The sequence below is a fragment of the Triturus cristatus genome, chromosome 7, assembly GCF_964204655.1.
Source record: "Triturus cristatus chromosome 7, aTriCri1.1, whole genome shotgun sequence".
Classification (NCBI taxonomy): domain Eukaryota; kingdom Metazoa; phylum Chordata; class Amphibia; order Caudata; family Salamandridae; genus Triturus; species Triturus cristatus.
The window spans coordinates 1216285610-1216304597 of record NC_140590.1 but is presented as its reverse complement, the minus strand read 5'-3'; the positions used below and the strand labels follow the sequence as shown (position 1 = coordinate 1216304597).

The 18988-nt window shown below is 48.7% G+C and overlaps 1 pseudogene across 1 annotated transcript in view; it reads right to left on the bottom strand.

The window, feature by feature from the left end:
- LOC146811647 (interferon-induced very large GTPase 1-like) overlaps nt 1-18988 on the bottom strand; it is a 275755-nt pseudogene that overhangs the window by 189245 nt on the left and 67522 nt on the right. Inside the window, exon 3 of the transcript XR_014966764.1 lies at nt 2136-2198. The product of XR_014966764.1 is annotated as an interferon-induced very large GTPase 1-like (transcript). The remainder of the gene's footprint in view (nt 1-2135; nt 2199-18988) is intronic.

Here is an 18988-nt window from a genome sequence, read left to right as displayed (position 1 = left end):
GCCAGGCGGTACGCAGTGTCCAGTCGCGGTCGTGGGCCTCAGCGGGTGAGTGGGCCGGTTGCTCCCACGCGACAGGCCACCTTCCGCTCGCCTGTGGCCACAAGTTGGCGTCCCCTGCTATGCCCAGGAATCACTCCGCCGCAGCCCCAGTCACGAGCGTGCACCCAGGACGACTGGTGGTTCCTCGCGCATCGCCCAGGTGCCCCTTGATCCGGGCTGGGGTCAATGGACGGAGGCTGAAGCCCAGAGCACTCTGCCAGGGAGCGAGAGGGGGAAGAGGGTCTCCGCCGCCAGCAGCTGGGTCCGAGAAAGAGCAGCGCGTTCCGTCTCACCGCCGGGCAGCCAGGTGGTCCGCAGTCCCAGGCGCGCTCTGAAGACCCACCGGAGGGTATGGCAGGGCGTCTCTCAGCGGCAGGCCCCCTTCCGCTCCGCCGCGGCCGCAAAATGGCGTCCTCCTCTCTGCCAGGGAGGCAGTCCGTCGCGGCCCCAGTCGCAGTCCCGCTCCCGCTCCGATGAGTCCGCTGATCTACAGCTCCGATCCGCGATATCGCCGCTTTCTCCTATGACGGCGTCACTCTGTGCGCGTCAGCGGGCAGGCCCATGCCGGGGCCTCAGGTAGTGTCGGGAGCCGCAACCCAGTTCCGGAGCCGGGCCGTCCGGCTGCCGCCAACCACCGCGGCCACCCTCCCGGGCCGCGCGAGCGTCGCCTGGGGTCACCGAGCCGCCCTCTTGGGCACTAGGTCAGGGGGAGCTGGGGGAGCTCCAAGGGCACTCCCCGCAGCTCGGATTAGGTCCGGATTTCGGTGGAACACCAACGGTCCCGGCGGAGCTCCGGGATCAGGCGGCCATTCACCTCGGCGCTTCTTGACAACATTTCTGCATCACAATACTTTTTTCTTACAATTTTTTTTCAAATATTTCTGTGACCCGCTTTTTAAAACTTGATAGTTTGTCCAGGTACCCACTCTAATAATGTAAATCAACACTATGGCTGGACTGGCCAAGTCGGCATTTTAGAATTTGCCCGATGGGATAAAAGGTTGGGAGCGGATTTTAGGGCAAACGGGGCTCCCACAAGCCAGAACTGAGAGTTTTCAGCTCATATATGTTTTTTTGGAATGTTCTTTTAGTTTTTACAGTTTGGACATATTTTGTGTTTTTTTAAATCCTTTAGGATGATCGCTCTCAACACACAACTCAGACAGGTTTGCTTGCTACTGTCACTCTTAATAAGCATTGTGGGGCGATTTAAACATTTTGCCTGGCCCTGATGCGGCAGGGTGATAAAACCAACTATAGCTAAGCCAAATGTATGAATATAAAAAAGGAGGATTTACTCACAAATTACTACTTAAACAATCCTACCGAAGGGCTGTGAACTTCAACAGAGCCCTGTGGAAGGATTCTTCTTGGCTGTGCCTTGGAAAAACTGTCTGTTCACATGATTCACAGAAACGTTGTGAGGTTCCAGTGCAAGGTCACTCAACGAAACCACACTGTACTTGTCACCCACTGTCCCCAGTAGTATTAAGAAATAGCATGCTACTTCTGAGGAGCAGGTCCTCAAAAGAGGTAACTCAAATGTGTCCAGGTCACATAATCTTATTTTTTGTTGATTGGTAGTTCTAGAAAAGATCTTTCCCACGCTAGCGCAAATTTATAGATTCTAACATCGTGGTCAGCATTTGGAGATCGCTCACAGGCCTCCCCAACTAGTTGCCTTCAAATACTCTGATATTTTGTTTCATACACTGATATAATAGAAAAGGCACTGAATAATTTGCACAACATGCAGCTGTACCACCTGTACTTTGATCCTTTGAAATATAGGGTTATGACAGAAGGGGATTCCATTGTTTCTAAATGCTTTCCTTCTACCGTACATAACAGTGAACACTCACTCCCGTTATTTATTGGCCAGAAAAAATAAATTATCTGATTTGACTCCCACTGAAGAAATAAGCAAGGGGCATCAAGGAGAAAAGGAGGCTGGTGGGGGGGGGGGGGGGTTGGGTGAGGGGGTTAAGAGAAAAGAATATATAAAATTATAAAAACAACAATATATAGACATGCAGCCAAATTGTGGCAAAATGGGTGGGATAAGATGCTGTTATGAACATTAAACCATAAATTACCTTCAACTTCTTCTGTCTTTATTTCCATTTGTGTCTCGTCTACATTCCCATCCGCTTCTGATCCTTTAAATGGTACAAGAGAAACTTGGTAATATAAACAGCTGAGTGGCCACAATTGTATGATCGTCTGCAACTTTCTTGCATTGCTGCTGCTTTATATTTTCCAAAACTTTCGAGTCTTTAGAAAAAAAAAAAGAACAGTAGCATGCAGCCCAATTATAATTGAAAAAACAACAAGAGGAGGCAAATGAGAAGGTGATAATGCAGAGTGAAGGAAAGGAGAAAAGCAATGTAGCAAGAAAGATGTGGGATTAAAAAGAGTAAAATGAAAAAACAGTCGGGATAGGAGAAGGGCGGAAAAGGAGGGAGAGGGTTTCGAAGTACTTTGTCGGTGCAATGCCTCGGACACCCACATATCAAAAGAAATTATGGAGTACTCCAAGAAATTAGTGTAAAATGGCCACCTTAGTTATTGCAGTGGAGCAGAAGCAGTTCAGTGGAGTCCAAAAGTGTTTCAAAGAATGACACTATGTGCAGTGCAGGAAGGGTGGGGACTTTAGACACGGCCACTGCTTTTGGTTGGTTAGGTGGCCTGCTTTTTAAAAATCTTTTCTCTGGTTCGTTAATCATACGCTTATTATAAGAGGCTCAGGAGTCCTAAAATAGTGACTTGTTCCAGAGGTACCAACCCATAACTCCAGTGTGGCATATGATTTAAAGTGTCAGTTAAAGCTGAGCACCTTAGTGTTAGACAGGATTAACTTGAGTAGCACTTGCTAGAACCTTGCCCTGGGGGAGCATCACTGATGTAAGGAGAAATTCATGCATTCGGATTTGTGACAACAACTAGCTGTAAAATACTAAGGCTCTTTCAAAATGTCAACAGAAGGTAGCCATTTTGGATTTGAAAAACTGTGCAGAAAACACATTTCTGAATTGCCTCTTTCATAAAGATAGCAATATAGTATTCTTGCTAGATCACCTACCTATTACAGCTTATAACATAAATGATTACCTATATATAAGACTTGGGGGAAGAAGGCATAATGGTTATATGTCAAAATACTGAACATATCTTGATTGACATGCAATAGTATCAGCTTCAAGATACCTACATACAGTGTTGTTCAAGGTAAGCATACAAAGGGGAATATAGATTTACTATTCCAACTCATCTATATCTTGGCAATATTGTGTAAGTTGAGATCTTGTAGTGAACATTGTTGCAAGTTAACATTTAAGTTGATACTGTGGTACCACAAGGTCCTAATACCTACAGTCTTCTCAGACCTTACTAATTACCTCAGACTGAAAAGACCTTTTAGAGGCGTAGTCAGACTGAAATCTTAGGTGGCATGTATGAAAAAGTGCAGATAGTTATGTTTGAATATTTCATTCAAATCAGGCCTGATTGTATGCTAACATGGTTACTGTTTCAGCATGTAAAATGCGGATATTTACGGTGCTAGCGAAGGCTCTAGAGAGCAGGGTAATTTGTTTGAATGCAGCAAATAATAAGCATGCACTAGATCGCCATGTTTCTCTCAGGCTTCACATTTTGTTTTCTTAAATGCATGCTAACAAGAAAGAGAAAGGGAATTTTTCACTCATTGGAGCAAGCACTGTACATAAACACAGTGACTGAAGTGCAGCAACAAGGAAAGATTACCTTGCAGGGTTCTGTCTGGAAGAAAGAAGGAAACAGTTGCATTGCCTTTCAGTATAAACTTTTTGTATTTCAAACAATAAGTATTGTTTGCTGTTTCTTGTAGCAAAGTAAATGCTAGTCATGAGCTGACCCCTCCTCGCTCTATAGTACCACACGGATAAGATATACGAGGTGCCATGTGTAGGGGTGGGATTAGACACTTGGACTGGCTGCTGGCGAGAATGCTGAAATACAGAGTGCAGACTTCAGGCATGATGACACAATAACACACGCAGGGAGGCTTTACATGGCTTGGGGCATTGTTACAAATTCATACAGCCATTCTGTTAGACCAGTGGTTCCCAACCTGTGGTTCGGGGACACATAGGAGGTCTGAAAAACCTTCTCAGGGGGTCCGCGACTACGAAGGAAATTAAATAATATTAACAGATTAATAAGGGTATATAAATAACAAAGCTAAATACAGAATTGATTAATTTTCAACGTGCTGTAAATGTGAAAAAAATAAAAATTGGAGACTAAAAATGTAATTACTATCCTCAGATTGATTCATGGGAGTAGTGCAAATGTATCAAACAGAATATAGTATGGACGATGAGTGGCCTCAATTGAATTTAGAAAAGTTCCAACTTTTCTATTTAAATCAATTTAGATATTTTTAATTTATATGGGTTTGCGAATTAAATAAAATGTGTCCTCATTTGTTTATTTGTTTGATAAATGTTTTTTCTGAATTTTTGGGGTAATATCTTGCGGTTCAAATCATCGACAATGCTTTCTTAATTGACAGCACCTGCGCAACCGTAACCTACAGTGCGTGGGAATAGAGGTCCAATAGGCATGCGGTGTTCACAGACCGCAGCATCGGGCTGGCGGAAGAAAACATCCCGTTTCCAAGATTGTCCACCATCTTGGACTCCCTGTACGGGGAGCGACAGGGAATTTGCCAGGATTTACATGGGCAATTGAGGCTTGGACTCAGGTGTAGGGTGAGGAAATTTGAGTCCCCTGAAGCGGGGTGGTGGTGGTGGATAATCGTCCTATTCACAGGAGCCCGGGTTGGGCTTGGACCAAGTCCCAAGCAAGACGTCAGAAAGTGCCTCATTGAAAGAGAAGCAGTTCTGATGGACACTCCCAGCTGAAGCACTTCCGTCAAGACATTAGTTTTGACTGCCACCGAGGGCAAGCTAAGGTCCATGACCTATGCTGCCCTCCACGCCACCATTAAGAAGAATGCTCCCTCCTCTGTAGCCACAGTAGGGGGAGAAAGAGGCCAGTATCTGGAGAAGTGTCCAGTTCACTGGCCGTCACCCAGATCCTTACACCGGTCCATCTGTTCCTCATAAGGCTGGCATTCCTCAGGGTCCAGCAACCCCTCCCATTCCTCCCAGAGTTCTAGGCCATACGGATAGAGCTCAGGCACCGTCCTAGAGTCAGCACGGGAGCCGGAAGACACCCCTCCAGCTCGGTGATTAAGGGATGGGGATGGCGGTGGGTGCCGGGAGCGTTGGCATCGGGATCAGGGTCAGGAAAGGTCAAGGCAGTATGACCAACGCCGATATGGATCCATCTGTGCATCAATGGGGCCCAACTGGCAACGGAGACACCGACGTGGATCCAGTAGGGGCCCCTAAAGAACCTGCGGGTCCTGAAGGCATGCCAAAGGAAAGGGGCCACACAAAGTTGAGGTGCATGGCCTCATAAAACTCCATCAATTGGGCAGGGGTTGACCAGGCTCCCTGAAAATAGGGGAGGTGCAAAGCCAACACAAGCGCTGGCTCAACCACAGAGACAGGCCTCGAGTGCTGACACTCCCTCATCTCGTTGGCCAATGGACAAGGTGAAGTCAAAGCACGATTCTACTTCTTTTTCTTTTTGTGAGACTTGGACGTACCTGAATGGCCTGACGACTTGAAGTGCAACGACAACCTCAGGCTCCGCAACCGCTCCTGGGACCTTCCTCTCAAACGGGACCCCGATCGTTGCGGCGTCGCACATCAAGCTGCCATAAGCTTGAAGGATTGCTCCCTCAAGGCCTTCAGGCACATAACATGGCAGTTGGGACAGGCCTTCGGGTCTTGATCCTGCTCGAGGCACCAGAGGCATACATGGTGCGGGTCTGTTACTGACATCTGTCGGTGACAGGCGCTGCAGGGCTTGAAGCCTGTCTTCTTGGATGATATCACTACCACATAGATAAACCTCAAAAAAGGCTTCAACAAAGGTAAAAAAAACCTAGTCAAAAAATGACTGAGGGGTAGCTCTTCCCAGATCTGCGCTGGCTGGTGCAGAAAGAAAAGAAGAGACATCAGCGTGCCTGGATGGCGCCTATATAGGCACCACAAACGTCACTTCCGGTGTGGATAACGCCAACGACACCATGCGGAGCTGAACAACGCCACCTACCCGCGCATTGGGGTACTGCTCACAAAAAATTTCTGGATCCAGTTTGACGCCTGGGGAAAACTTTAAAATAAGGAATATGCGGCCAAAAGGGTCTATTAGATATAATTCTTCACCGCTGTTATGCCATCTCTCACACTAACTCTGGGTGGTCTTATTACACCTAACTAGTGCTAACTTCAGTATGGGACCAGATACAGAGACACGGTTTACATTCAAATGAATTGCAATTTAAAATCTTCGGATCTTAAGCTACTATTCTGAAAATACCACTTTTAGAAAGTTGACACTTTTCTGCTTCAAACAAATGTACCTTTCTGCCAGCGTCTAGGGTAACATGACTCTGAATGGCCTTGATGATCTTGTTCTGGGTATTCCTTCCAGACATAGTAACAAAATGTCCTTGGGTATGGAGCAGGGTGTTGCTTTCCTAAGCAGGATGTCTCGAGGGGGTTGTGCTTAGCCTTCATGAGCTTCAAATGGGTAGCCTAAGGGCTTGCCACCCCCTTCCCCGACTTCTTAGGCCTGCCTCCCCTTTGTTACCCTAGACAGTTTGGAGCCAAACCAAGGAAAGGAGTGAATGTTAGACAAAAAGCTATACTAACCCACAAGCAGGCAATGAGGATAAAAGTGGCACCATCAAAATCTCTCAACAGAACACTCCTGGATCTGTGGAAGGTTCAGAAGAAGGACTGCCTTGTTTCCTGAAAAGGTGAGATTGGACCCACTTGTTTTGAACCCAGGATACCCAGAAGTGACTCCAAGAGTCAGTTGACTGGCCTCCTGTGTGGGCTACAGAGAAAAAACAAGCGTTCATGCAAACAACAAGCTTCCAAAGATTTTCCTGCAGCTGACCAGCACCAACTGGACCTGCCTGAGCCCTGCTGCTTGCCTCTGCTGGAGTGAGCCCAGATCCCCAAGGGGTGCCCCCCACGTCCTGGACACTGGGCTGGCACCAGGATGAACTCATCCTTAAGAAAAGTTGAAGATACAGAGGTTTTGGGCTCCTCACGAGTGTAAAGTGACCTCTTTGTGCCAAAAATCAACTGCCAGAAATGAATGTCAACACAAAGCTCCAGCGGGACCTTCTCTTCCCACTGACCGCGGCCAGCTTCGGCGAAGTACAACGCAAGACTTGCACTTCAAAGCGACAGCCTGCTATGATTTCCAAGGTGAAGCTCCAACAACGACCGGCTGTTCGTGCTAAAGCAACAACTGTCTACAACGCTTGACATGCTCCTTTGCCTACAACTACCTCCTGGCAACTCCTTGTGCAGACTTGAGAAGGTAAACACTTCAGAAGGCAAATTTGTCCGTGTATCCGACTTTCGTTTAATTGCGGTCAGCCCGAACTTATCAGTTCACCTGAGTTCAGCACGACTAGATAACCGCAAGTGGCGCTTTGATGCTTTTTTCCCTGAAGACTTTAAACACTCATACCTCCGGTTCAAATGATTCTATTTTTATCAATTTGGTGTCATTTTAATGATATTTTACTCTACTCTAAATTAGTTTGCGAGTTTCCTTGTGCTGTTCTTTCACTTTATTACTGATTGAGTGCTGCATACATACTTTACACATTGCCTCTAAATGAAGACTGGCTCCTTTATGCCAAGCTACCAGAGGGTTCAGCACAGGTTTATTTTGTGACTTGTGGTTCACCCCGACAAGGATTGTGCTTATTTTCGGAGTCGGACTTCCACCCCATTCAACTAATAACCCAATTTCTTATAACCGATCTGAGGCTCTGATAAAACATCTGTGACAACCTTGCAAACTTCTTCCAAGGCAAGATCAGCAACATCAAGAGAAACCCCAGCCCAAGACCACTGACTTCTTCAAGCAACACATCGACCCCGCTACCACCACAGACATCCAACTAACCAAATGGAGCTAGCTCGCCCCACAGGACACAGCCTCCTTTATGAACTCTGTCCACTAGGGGGCCCCAACTGACCAATGCCCTTACCACAACTTCAACCTAGGTAAAGCCAGAATTAGAAACATACGCGCCCCCTTGTTCAACACCTCAACTGGCACGGCCACCTTCCCAGAGGATTGAAAACATGCAGAAACCAATGCCCTACTAAAGAAACCATCAGCAGACTCCAGCAAATTCAACAAATACCTATCAATCTCCCTGCTCTTCTTCCCAGCCAAAGTATTAGAAACAGCCGTCAACCAACAACACTCCTCATATTTGGAACGGAACCTCCTACTCAACTCGTCACATTTTCGGATTCCGCAGCAATCACAGCATTGAGACAGCCCTAATCTCTGTTACCGACAACATCCGAGCCCCAACTCAACCGAGGACAGACTACAGCTCTGATCCTCGTAGACCTCTCAGCATGCTTTGATACAGTCTCCCACGACACACTCATCACAAGGCTGCACAACATAGGCATTCAAGGAGCCACTCTCCAATGGATCGGCCCTTTCATCACCGGAAGAATGCAAAAAGTGTGCCTCCCCCCACCCCCCCTTTCACCTTCGAACCCAAGAAAATCATCTGTGGAGTACCACAAGGAACCTCGCTCAGCCCAATCTTCTTCAACACTTGACACCACTAGCCAGCTTCTCCAAAACCCACAGACTCAACATCATATCCTATGCAGACAACACACAACTCATCCTCTCCCTCTCTGGAGACACCACCAACACAAACACCAAAATCAACTTCAATGAGAGCATGATAGACCTCACCAAATTGATGATGGACAACTGCCTGAAGCTCAACAGTCCGAAGAACTGATTTTCGGAAACAAAAGCTCTCCATGGGACATATCCTGGTGACCCTCAGAAATTGGACGTACTCCTATCCCCAATGAGCACGCAAAGAACCTAGGCATCATTCTCGACTAAAAGCTAACCAGGATGACTCGGGTCAACTCCATCTCCTACTCTTGCTTTTTCATCCTTCACATGCTTTGTAAGATATTCAAATGGCTAACCCAAACCTCAAGACGTGGAGAAGTGTGGCTCAATGAGTGGAGAAGTGTGGCTCAATGATTAGAGCAGCAGACCCTGATGCAGAGGTCTAGCCCGGGACCAGGGTTCAATTCCCCGCCTCGGCGGGTCTTGGGCTCAAAAATACCACGGACCGGATAATTCTTGCCTCGGTGCCATTCCAATCATGGAGTCCCACTCTGCAACTCTGGGCAATAGCTTGCTTAATCTCCACAACGGCCCCCACAACGCTAAGGATGCCTGGCCTCCACCTTGGGGGTGCCCAGGAGTGGACGCCTCACAGGGAAAGCCAGGATGGGTTCCACAGCGGTATTCGTACAAGCGCCTTGAGACCCTTGCGGGTGAGTAGTGCGCTATACAAGTATCAATTTACATCATCAGCCAGGACCTCATCTCCAGCCGACTAGACTACGGTAACTCTCTATATGAAGGTATCACTGCTCACCTCCTCAGATGACTACAGACCGCACAGAACGACGCAGCCTGATTCGTCCTGATCTCCCTAGACTAACCCACATCACCCCCACCTAGGGACCAACACTCATTACCCGTACAGAAAAGATGCCACTTCAAGCTCCTGGCCCATGCATACAAGGTCCTACACAACTGCGGACCAGCCTTCTTGAACCCCCGCCTGAACTGCCATTAGCCCACCAAACACCTCTGCTCCGCGTCCCTTTATATAACCCTCACCCCCCCCCCATCCAGTGTAGCAGACACAGAGGTTGCAATAAAGGAGCAATAAAGAAATGGAATGAGCTACCCTTTTATCTGTGGACCTCCCAATCTCTTCCAGAGTTCCGCAAGTCCCTGAAGACCTGGCTGATCAAGTGGACCCCGCCAGAGCCCAGATACCCTCATGGGTGACAAAAAGGGCTCTACAAATCTACTGATTGATAGGTCTGTCTGCTACAATCAATGAGTCAGCGAGTGACTACTCTTGCAATTGTTCACCTGGCCTGAATGTCTACATATGACACCTCATCGTAATTCTTAATAGAGTCTCTAAGTCTCTAATTTCCTGAAAGCAAACTCTTCTCATTACTCTTTATCTGATTAAGGTTCATAATATTAACATTTTAACATCTGCATTTCCAATTTAGGACTTTCACAGTGAAACCTGTATTATACCTAGCAACTATCTCAATGATTTTCTCAATACTGGTATGTTTGACATCCGTACCTCTATTTCTCAAACTTATAATTAATTGTTTCGCCCGCCTTCATTAGTAGCCTCACACACAATTTCCCAGCCCATTCTCAACTCTCACAGCATGGTCTTACCCTCAATAAAATTCAGGTGCAGCTTAGAGTTATTAATGATTAAAATCAAATTGGACTTTAATACATGTAAGAAACTGATTCATGATTCGTCCAAATAATATTCAACTCCATTTAGTTCCTTTCATGTTCTTTTGTTTTCTCACTTTGTTTTTTTAACTTTTGGCTGAGGCACAATTATGTGTTTTTGTAGTTTACGAATGTTTTACATGGATCAGATTTAATTTAATGGCAGACACTCCAATATGTAAGCCAAAGAACACCATACAAGCTCTCAACAAAGTTTCAATCAAACATTATTTCAACAGAACGATTCACACGCCTTGGTTTATGGCAGGCAACATGATGAGAAGCCACTGTACATGCAATCCCAACCTCAATGGCCCTAATCTACTACGGAAAATGTATCATGGGCAGGAAAGTAATATCTACTCTTCTAATCTACAGGACGTATACTTCTCCACATAGTCTCGGCACGACCAGACTTTGGAACTCACTTCCGCTGCGGCTTAAGGAAGAAACTCGCTTTTTGGCTTTCAGAAGTCGTTAAAGACGTGGCTTTTTAATCTCTGAAGATGTCCGTTATGTCCTGTGCTTAGCTAGCGCCTTGACACCCTTGGGTGAATGTTTCGTGCCTAATAAGGAATATGCTACTTACCAGTATGCATCTGTTCTTGGCATGTAGAGCTGCAGATCTACACACTTTTGCATAGATCGCCATCTGGTGTTGGGCCCGGATGTTTGCAGTTTGTTTTTCCTCTTGGAAAGTCTTTGGAAGTCACGAGGTCGGCGACTCCTCCCTTGGATCGTATTGCGCATGGGCTTCGGCTCCATCCTCAGATTGTTTTTCGCCAACAGGGAAAAATGGAGCGTAGTAATAACAGTGAAGAAACCCATGTGTGTTGTATCTAAATAAGATAGACTGGAACAGATACAGGTAGCCGGGGAGGCAGGTGGGCGTGTGTAGATCTGCAGCCCTACATGCCAAGAACAGATGCATACTGGTAAGTAGCATATTCCGTTCGAGGCATATGAGCTGCAGATTACACACTTTTGCATAGACTACATAGCAGTTCCCAACGTTAGCGGTGACCACCGGTATCTGTTGCAGTGGTTTGAAATCGTGTTTTTAGTACAGCCTGGCCCACACTAGCTTGTTGCTTGGTTTGCACATCTACACAGTAATGTTTAGTGAAAGTGTACGGTGTTGACCATGTAGCTGCTTTGCAGATAACATCTAATGGGAGGTTTCCTAGAAAAGTCATAGAAGCCCCTATTTTTCGTGTAGAATGGGCTTTAGGGGGAACGGATAGCGTTCGTTTTGCTTTGTGGTAGCAAATCTGGATGCATTTTACAATCCACCTAGCTATCCCTGATTTTGAGATGGGGTTGCCCTTGTGAGGTGGAGAGAAAGAGACAAACAGTTGTTTGGTCTTTCTGAAAGGTTGTTTTCTTTGGATATAGTAAAGTAAGGCTCGTTTGACATCTAGCGTGTGTAGAGCCCTTTCTGCAACAGTTTGAGGTTGCGAGAAAAATACCGGTAATTCTACCGATTGGTTTAGATGAAAAGGGGAAATTACTTTAGGTAGGAATTTTGGGTTGGTACGGAGAACAACCTTGTTCTGGTGCATTTCGAGAAAAGGTTCTTGTATGGTAAGTGCTTGTATCTCACTGACCCTTCTAAGGGAAGCGATGGCTACAAGAAAAGCTGTTTTCCATGTGAGAAATTGCAGTTCGTATTTATGCAAAGGTTCGAAGGGCGGCCCCATTAGCCTTGTGAGAACTATATTTAAGTTCCACACAGGTGAGGGTGGTACTCTGGGGGGAATTATTCGTTTTAGGCCTTCCATGAAGGCTTTAATGGCAGGTAATCTGAAAAGTGATAGGTGCTGCCTGTTTTGTAGGTAAGCGGCAATTGCTGCGAGGTGTAGCCGAATGGAGGTATATGCTAGGTTACACCTTTGTAGATGGAGTAAGTACCATATGATGTGTTGTATAGACACGTCTAGAGGATTGATTGTGTTGTTATGGAAATAAACAACAAATCTTTTCCACTTTGCAGCGTAGCAGGCACTAGTGGTAGGGCGTCTAGCTTCTCTGATGACGTTCATACAGTCAGCGGGAAGGTTTAGGTATCCGAATTCTGGGATTTCAGGAGCCAGATCACAAGGTTGAGCTGAGCTGGGTCCGGGTGCCTGATCTCTCCATGGTTCTGGGTTAGGAGGCATGGTGAGAGGTGTAGCTTTTGGTGTGGTACTACCGAGAGTTCCAGCAGCGAGGTGTATCACGGTTGTCTGGCCCATGTTGGAGCTACTAGGATTAGTGTGAGGGAATACTGTTGTAGCTTTCGCACCACTAATGGAATTAGTGGGAGAGGTGGAAAAGCGTACGCAAATTTGTCTGACCAGTTCATCCATATCGCATTACCTTTGGACAATGGGTGTGGGTATCTGGCGGCGAAGCTTGGGCATTTTTTGTTTTCGTGGGTGGCGAAGAGGTCTATCTGCGGATGCCCCCACATTTGAAAGAACGGGTGAAGAACCTGCGGGTGAAGTTCCCACTCGTGGATCTGCTGCATCTGTCTGCTGAGCAGATCTGCCATGTTGTTTTGGACTCCTGGTACATGCTGGGCTAGGAGAAAGATTTTGTGTGGAATTGCCAATCTCCATATGCTCTGTGCTAGTTGAGAGAGCTGTGGAGAGTGTGTGCCGCCTTGTTTTTGAATGTAATACATGGCCGTCATGTTGTCTGTGCGAATGAGGACTGCCTTGCCTGAAATCTGTGTTTGAAAAGATTTTAGAGCTAAAAATATGGCTAGTAACTCCAGATGGTTGATGTGGAGTAACTTTTGGTGAGGTGTCCACCTGCCCTGCATGGTGTGATGTAGTAGGGGAGCTCCCCAGCCGGAGAGCGATGCATCTGTTGTCAGTACTATCTGAGGAACAGGGTCTAGGAACGGTCGCCCTTTGGAAAGGTTTTTGGTGGTCCACCACTGCAGAGAGCGGTGGGTACGACCGTCTACCAACACCAGATCTGTCAATTGACCCTGGGCCTGGTTCCATTGGCGTGCTAAGCACTCTTGGAGAGGACGCATCTGGAGTCTTGCGTGAGGTACTATGAATATGCAAGAGGCCATCATTCCTATCAGTTGCATGAACACTCGAGCTGGAAGAGAGTGTTCTGGCTGAAATTTGGCGCATAGAGCCTGAATGCTTGCTATCCTAGCAGGACTGGGGTATGCTAGCGCTCTTGAGGTGTCTATGGTGGCACCGAGGTGTTGTTTTACGAGGGACGGTTGCAAATGGGACTTTGCATGGTTTACTGTGAAGCCCAGTTCGTGAAGTAGTTGGATAGTGGCGTGCGTGTGTTGTACACACTGGTTGTATGAACTGGCTTTTATTAGCCAGTCGTCTAGGTATGGGAAGACAGGGTTGTGTTGTCTTCGCAGGTGTGCTGCCACTACTGCTAAGCACTTGGTAAATACTCGTGGTGCTGTGGTGACTCCAAATGGGAGCACTTTGAATTGATAGAGTTGGCCGTCCACTACAAATCTGAGGAACTTCCTGTGAGCGTTGTGAACAGGAATGTGGAAGTAGGCGTCTTTGAGATCTAAATTGGTCAGGAAATCGTTGTGGGAGAGCAGTGGAAGTATCTGCTGGAGTGTTACCATGTGAAAATGCTCTGAGTGTATGTATCTGTTTAGGGGCCTGAGGTCTAGGATGGGCCGTGGAGTGCGTCCAAGAGTTTTCAATCTTTGTCAGGTGGTGGTGCTTCGCCTGACGCTTGGGAGTTTGCCCTTTTTCGTGCTGTAGACACTACTAGGGAATCTAGTGGTGCTAGCCCTCTGATGTAGGCGGGATCTGTAGGGGCGGCTTTATATTTTTTGTCTATGCGCGGGTTAATGACCCTGGCTCTGACCGGGTCTTTAATGACCTCCGGCGCGTGTTTGATAACTCCTTTGAGCATGGTCAGTATGGAGGTGGCCCTATGCATGGTGTCGAAAGTATCGAGAAGGAAGTCTTCCTCCACGGGGTCGGTATGGAGATCCACACCGTGATAGTGTGCAACCCTTTTGAGTAAGTGGTTGAACCCCAATGAGTCCTCTGGTGGGGATGGTCTCGAAGGGTAGAGATCATCTTGCGGGACGTTAGGGATGTTATAGTCGTCCCATGGGTCTGGGGAGCCTGTGGGAGTGGGGTCCCCTGTAGGTAGGTCATGGGGTTGGTCCCCTATGTCATCATAGACCTAGTCATTATCATCCGGAGAGGGTGTGGGGGAATGATGAGGTGGGGGGAGAAGGTGGAGGAGGGGAAGGTGGAGGAGGGGAAGGTGGAGGGGGTGGCGAAGGTGGTGAAGGTATTCTGAAAGGGGAGGTAGCAGAGTCCTTCCTCTTTGGAGGTGGAGCTGGGGCAGGCTTTTCCAGCTGTCTCTTTTTGATGCCGAGCATCAAATGTCCAGTTTTGGGGTCCTTGATCAATGTATTTTGCAATGGATCAGGTGTAAAAAGTTCTTCCGAGGGTGGCTTGTCCGTGGGCGCCGAAGGCATCGGGCCGTTGGTTTTCTTGTTTTAGAGTCTGCAGTAGTCCGCTGTTTGGAACTATGCGGCCTGGAAAGGGCTGTCTGTTTACTCGGGTCCGAGATGGTTTTCGGGTTTTGAGATATCGGTGTCGGTGGCCTTGTGTTTCTTGCTCGGTTCCGAGGATGGTGTGGGAACCGAGGAGCTGGAGCTGGTTTTCAGCGCCGAGTGTTTCGGTATGAAGCCCGGTGCCGAAGAGGAGGCCATTTTCTTTTTCGGCATCAGTGCGGAGGAGTGTTGCTCGGTACCGACGGTGGGCTGGCTCGAGCCCGAGCCACCGGAAGGCTTAATAGGCTTCTTTACCGGTCCCGAAGGTGCGGTGTGGGAAGCAGTGTTTTTGGTCGTGCCTAGGCCTGGAGGCGAAGGTGTGACCGAAGCCTTTTTCGGTGCCGTCGAGGGTGTGGGGGGGGGGGGGGGGATTTCGGTACTCCCGACCCTCTGTGCCGGAGTGATGTCCTCCACATTTGAATCGTCGGCTTCGGAGGTGCTGACGAGGCCCTCGTCAGTGTGTTGTCCTTCTGGAGCGTCGACGCCTTCTCCGAAGATGTCGTCTGGAATCGCCGTCGACGAGTGTGCCATAGTTCTTTGTGCCCTTCGGTCTCGAATGGTTTTCTTGGACCGGATGGACTTCCACGCCGGACAGTCTCGAGCCTCGTGTTCAGGGGAGAGGCAGAGGTTACATACTTCGTGAAGGTCGGTGTGGGGGAATTTGGACCCACATCGAGGGCACTTCTTGAAGGGAGTGCTTTCCATTAGCCAGGACCGGAGCTTGGGTAGGCCCGAAGGCCGTCGTCGACGTCTGGAATCGAAGGTCTTGATCGATGGGAGCTGCGCAGAGTGTGGAGATCGCGATCGAAAACAATACCGCGAATTGGGGTGAGGATTGCGCATCGATAGAAGAACTAAAACTGTTCGGAACTGGAGCGCGAAGATCACATCCGAGCCAGATGGCGGAAAAAGAACAATCTGAGGATGGAGCCGAAGCCCATGCGCAATACGATCCAAAGGAGGAGTCACCGACCTCGTGACTTCCAAAGACTTTCCAAGAGGAAAAACAACTGCAAACATCCGGGCTTAACACCAGATGGCGATCTATGCACAGTGTGTAATCTGCAGCTCATATGCCTCAAACATAAAATTTCCTACTCGCACACCTTCAACATCAACTCCACAATACCTTAAAAATACACCATACCACCTGCAAACATATTTTGTAAGTCTGACAATGTTTACAAGTTAACCTTTAAAAATCTCTTTTGTTAATAACTGTGAGTTCACTAATAGAAAGGTCTGTTCATGATTCTCAAATGCCATTTAACTACTGCCCTATTTCAGTCCTCAACCTCCATAAAAAGTATGGAAAAGCCCATTACAAAATGTGAAATCATCTTTCCTTTAGAGAATCAAGTTGGTACTTGTGTCCGATCACTCAAGAACTAGACTGGAGATGATTATCCTCAGGGCTGTTCCATGGTGGCTCCTCGGGTGTGGGGTGGGCCTCTTTCCGTTTGAGGATGGGGGGTAGAGGCTTAAGTGTTATAAGCTGGAATGTTAATGGTTTGGGGGATCGCATCAAGAGGGGGATTGTTTTGCAATTTTTGAAACGCTCAATGCCAGATGTTGCCCTGCTGCAGGAGACGCATCTCATAGGTAATACGTGCTATGCCCTGAATAGGAAGGGGTATAAATTCATTGCACACTCGGGATTCTCTTCTGGGTCCAGGGGTGTGGGCATCCTAGTTAGAGCATCGTTGCCTCTTGAGGTGGACTCCACCATTGTTGACGATAGGGGGAGGTTTGTGGCGGTGGCGGGGCGGTGGGAAGGAAGGACTTTGGTTTTGGTTTCGGTTTATGTCCCGCCGGCCCTGCAGGCCTCCACATTTGCTGATCTGGGCAGGGCTTTGCTGACTCTCCCGGGGGGTATGCTGGTAGTGGGAGGGGATTTCAACGCTGTGGGCTCCGGACTGTTGGATAGATACCCGCCCAGGGACACAGGGGGGGCTCAGAAATGGCTTCCAGATTTCCTAGACACGCTTGGTCTGATAGACTGCTGGAGGCTCCGGCACCCCACACAGAGTCAATACACGTTCCACTCCGGGGCGCATGGTAGCCTCTCCAGGATTGATTACCTGCTCACTCTGGCCGCACATGCCTCATTGGTATCCGAGGCGAGGCACATGGCACGCGGTATCTCTGACTACTCGCCAGTGTGGATCCGGCTGGATCTAGGTCGGGAGGGAGGAGGGAGGGTGGCCCCCATCAACCCATGGTATTTCCGAGACCCCAAGATGCGCAGCGCCCTGGTAAAGAAGGTAGATAATTACTTCAAGGACAATCTGGGAACCGTGGACTCGGCGGTGTCGCTGTGGGAAGCTTTTAAGACCGTGCTTCGGGGGGAAGCCCTCTCCCTGGTGGTGGCTGCCAAGAGTCGGAGGGATGGCGAGGTACGGCAGGTAGAGGAGGAGATCGCGGCCCTTGAGGGGGCTATGGAGGAGGGGGTTACAGAGTCCTCACTGCATGAGCTTTGCTTGAAGCAGACGGAGTATAGGGACCTGGTGACGAACGCCGCTAAGACCCTCAGTAGGGAACAACAGGGCCGCCTGTATGATGTTGGTGATAAGGCAGGGAAACTCCTGGCGTGGTTGGACAGGAAAGAACGGGTCAATAGAGTGGTGCCAGAGTTGACGGGAGAGAGGGGAGAGGCGATTGTGGAACCTGAGGGGATTGTGAAGTGTTTCGCGGAGTATTTTCGTAGGGTTTATTCCTCTGTGTCGGACAGGCCGCCCGAGGACTCGTCTGATCTCCTCCGTGATATCGAGTTGCCCTGCCTCTCTGACATAGATAGGGACGATTTGGATGGTGACATAACGGTCGACGAGGTGGCGGGGGCTATTCGCGCGTTAAACTCGGGTAAGGCCTCTGGACCGAACGGATTGCCGATCGATCTGTACAAGCTGTTCCCGGATAAGGTCGCCCCTCACCTGCGCGCCATGTTTTTGGAGGCGCGGGGGGATGGGATCCTTCCGTTGGATCAGCGGCTGGCGTCGATCGTGGTCATACATAAAGAGGGTAAACCCCGAGATAGGTGCGCCTCCTATCGGCCCATTTCACTCCTCAACGCTGAGCCGAAAATTCTGGCTAAACTCCTGGCGACCCGTTTGATTAGGGTACTTGGCGACTTGGTCCACCCGGATCAATCCGGCTTCATCCCGCACCGAAACACAGCATTAAACCTTAGGCGTCTTCATGGCGTCATCGCCAGGGCGGGCACGCTGCGTGAACCGGCTATTGTGGCGTCTCTTGATGCCACGATGGCCTTTGACACGGTGGAGTGGGCATACTTATGGGCAGTGCTGGCCAAGTTTGGTTTTGGTCGCGGTTTTGTGAGTTGGGTTAGGTTGCTGTACGAGGGGCCGCTAGCGAATGTTGTGGTGAATGGTCGGGCATCTACTCCGTTTCAGCTTGGTAGGGGTACTCGGCAGGGTTGCCCCCTGTCGCCTCTGTTGTTCGCCCTCGCCCTTGAGCCGTTGGCTGCGTGGATACGTTGGCACCCGGATATACGGGGCCTTCGGTGGTCGCCTGATCACGAGGACCGTATCTCGCTTTATGCCGATGATATCCTGTTGTATCTTGCCTCACCTAAGAAGTCACTTATAGTGGTCTGTGACGTACTCGCATCGTTCGGTAGGAACTCGGGGCTCGTTATTAATTGGGGCAAATCGTACTTGTACGTTCTTAGTGGCGAGGTCCCACCGATCCCTAGAACATGTTCGATACAGGTTGCCCAGCAGGGTTTCGTGTATTTGGGGATCTTTATATCCATGGACCCTGCTGTGCGCTACGAGAAGAATCTGCTCCCCCCCCTGGCACGCTTGAGGCGAGATGTTGAAGGTTGGCGGAGGCTGCCGCTCTCCCTTGTTGGGCGTGCGGCCCTGTTCAAAATGATGTCTCTTC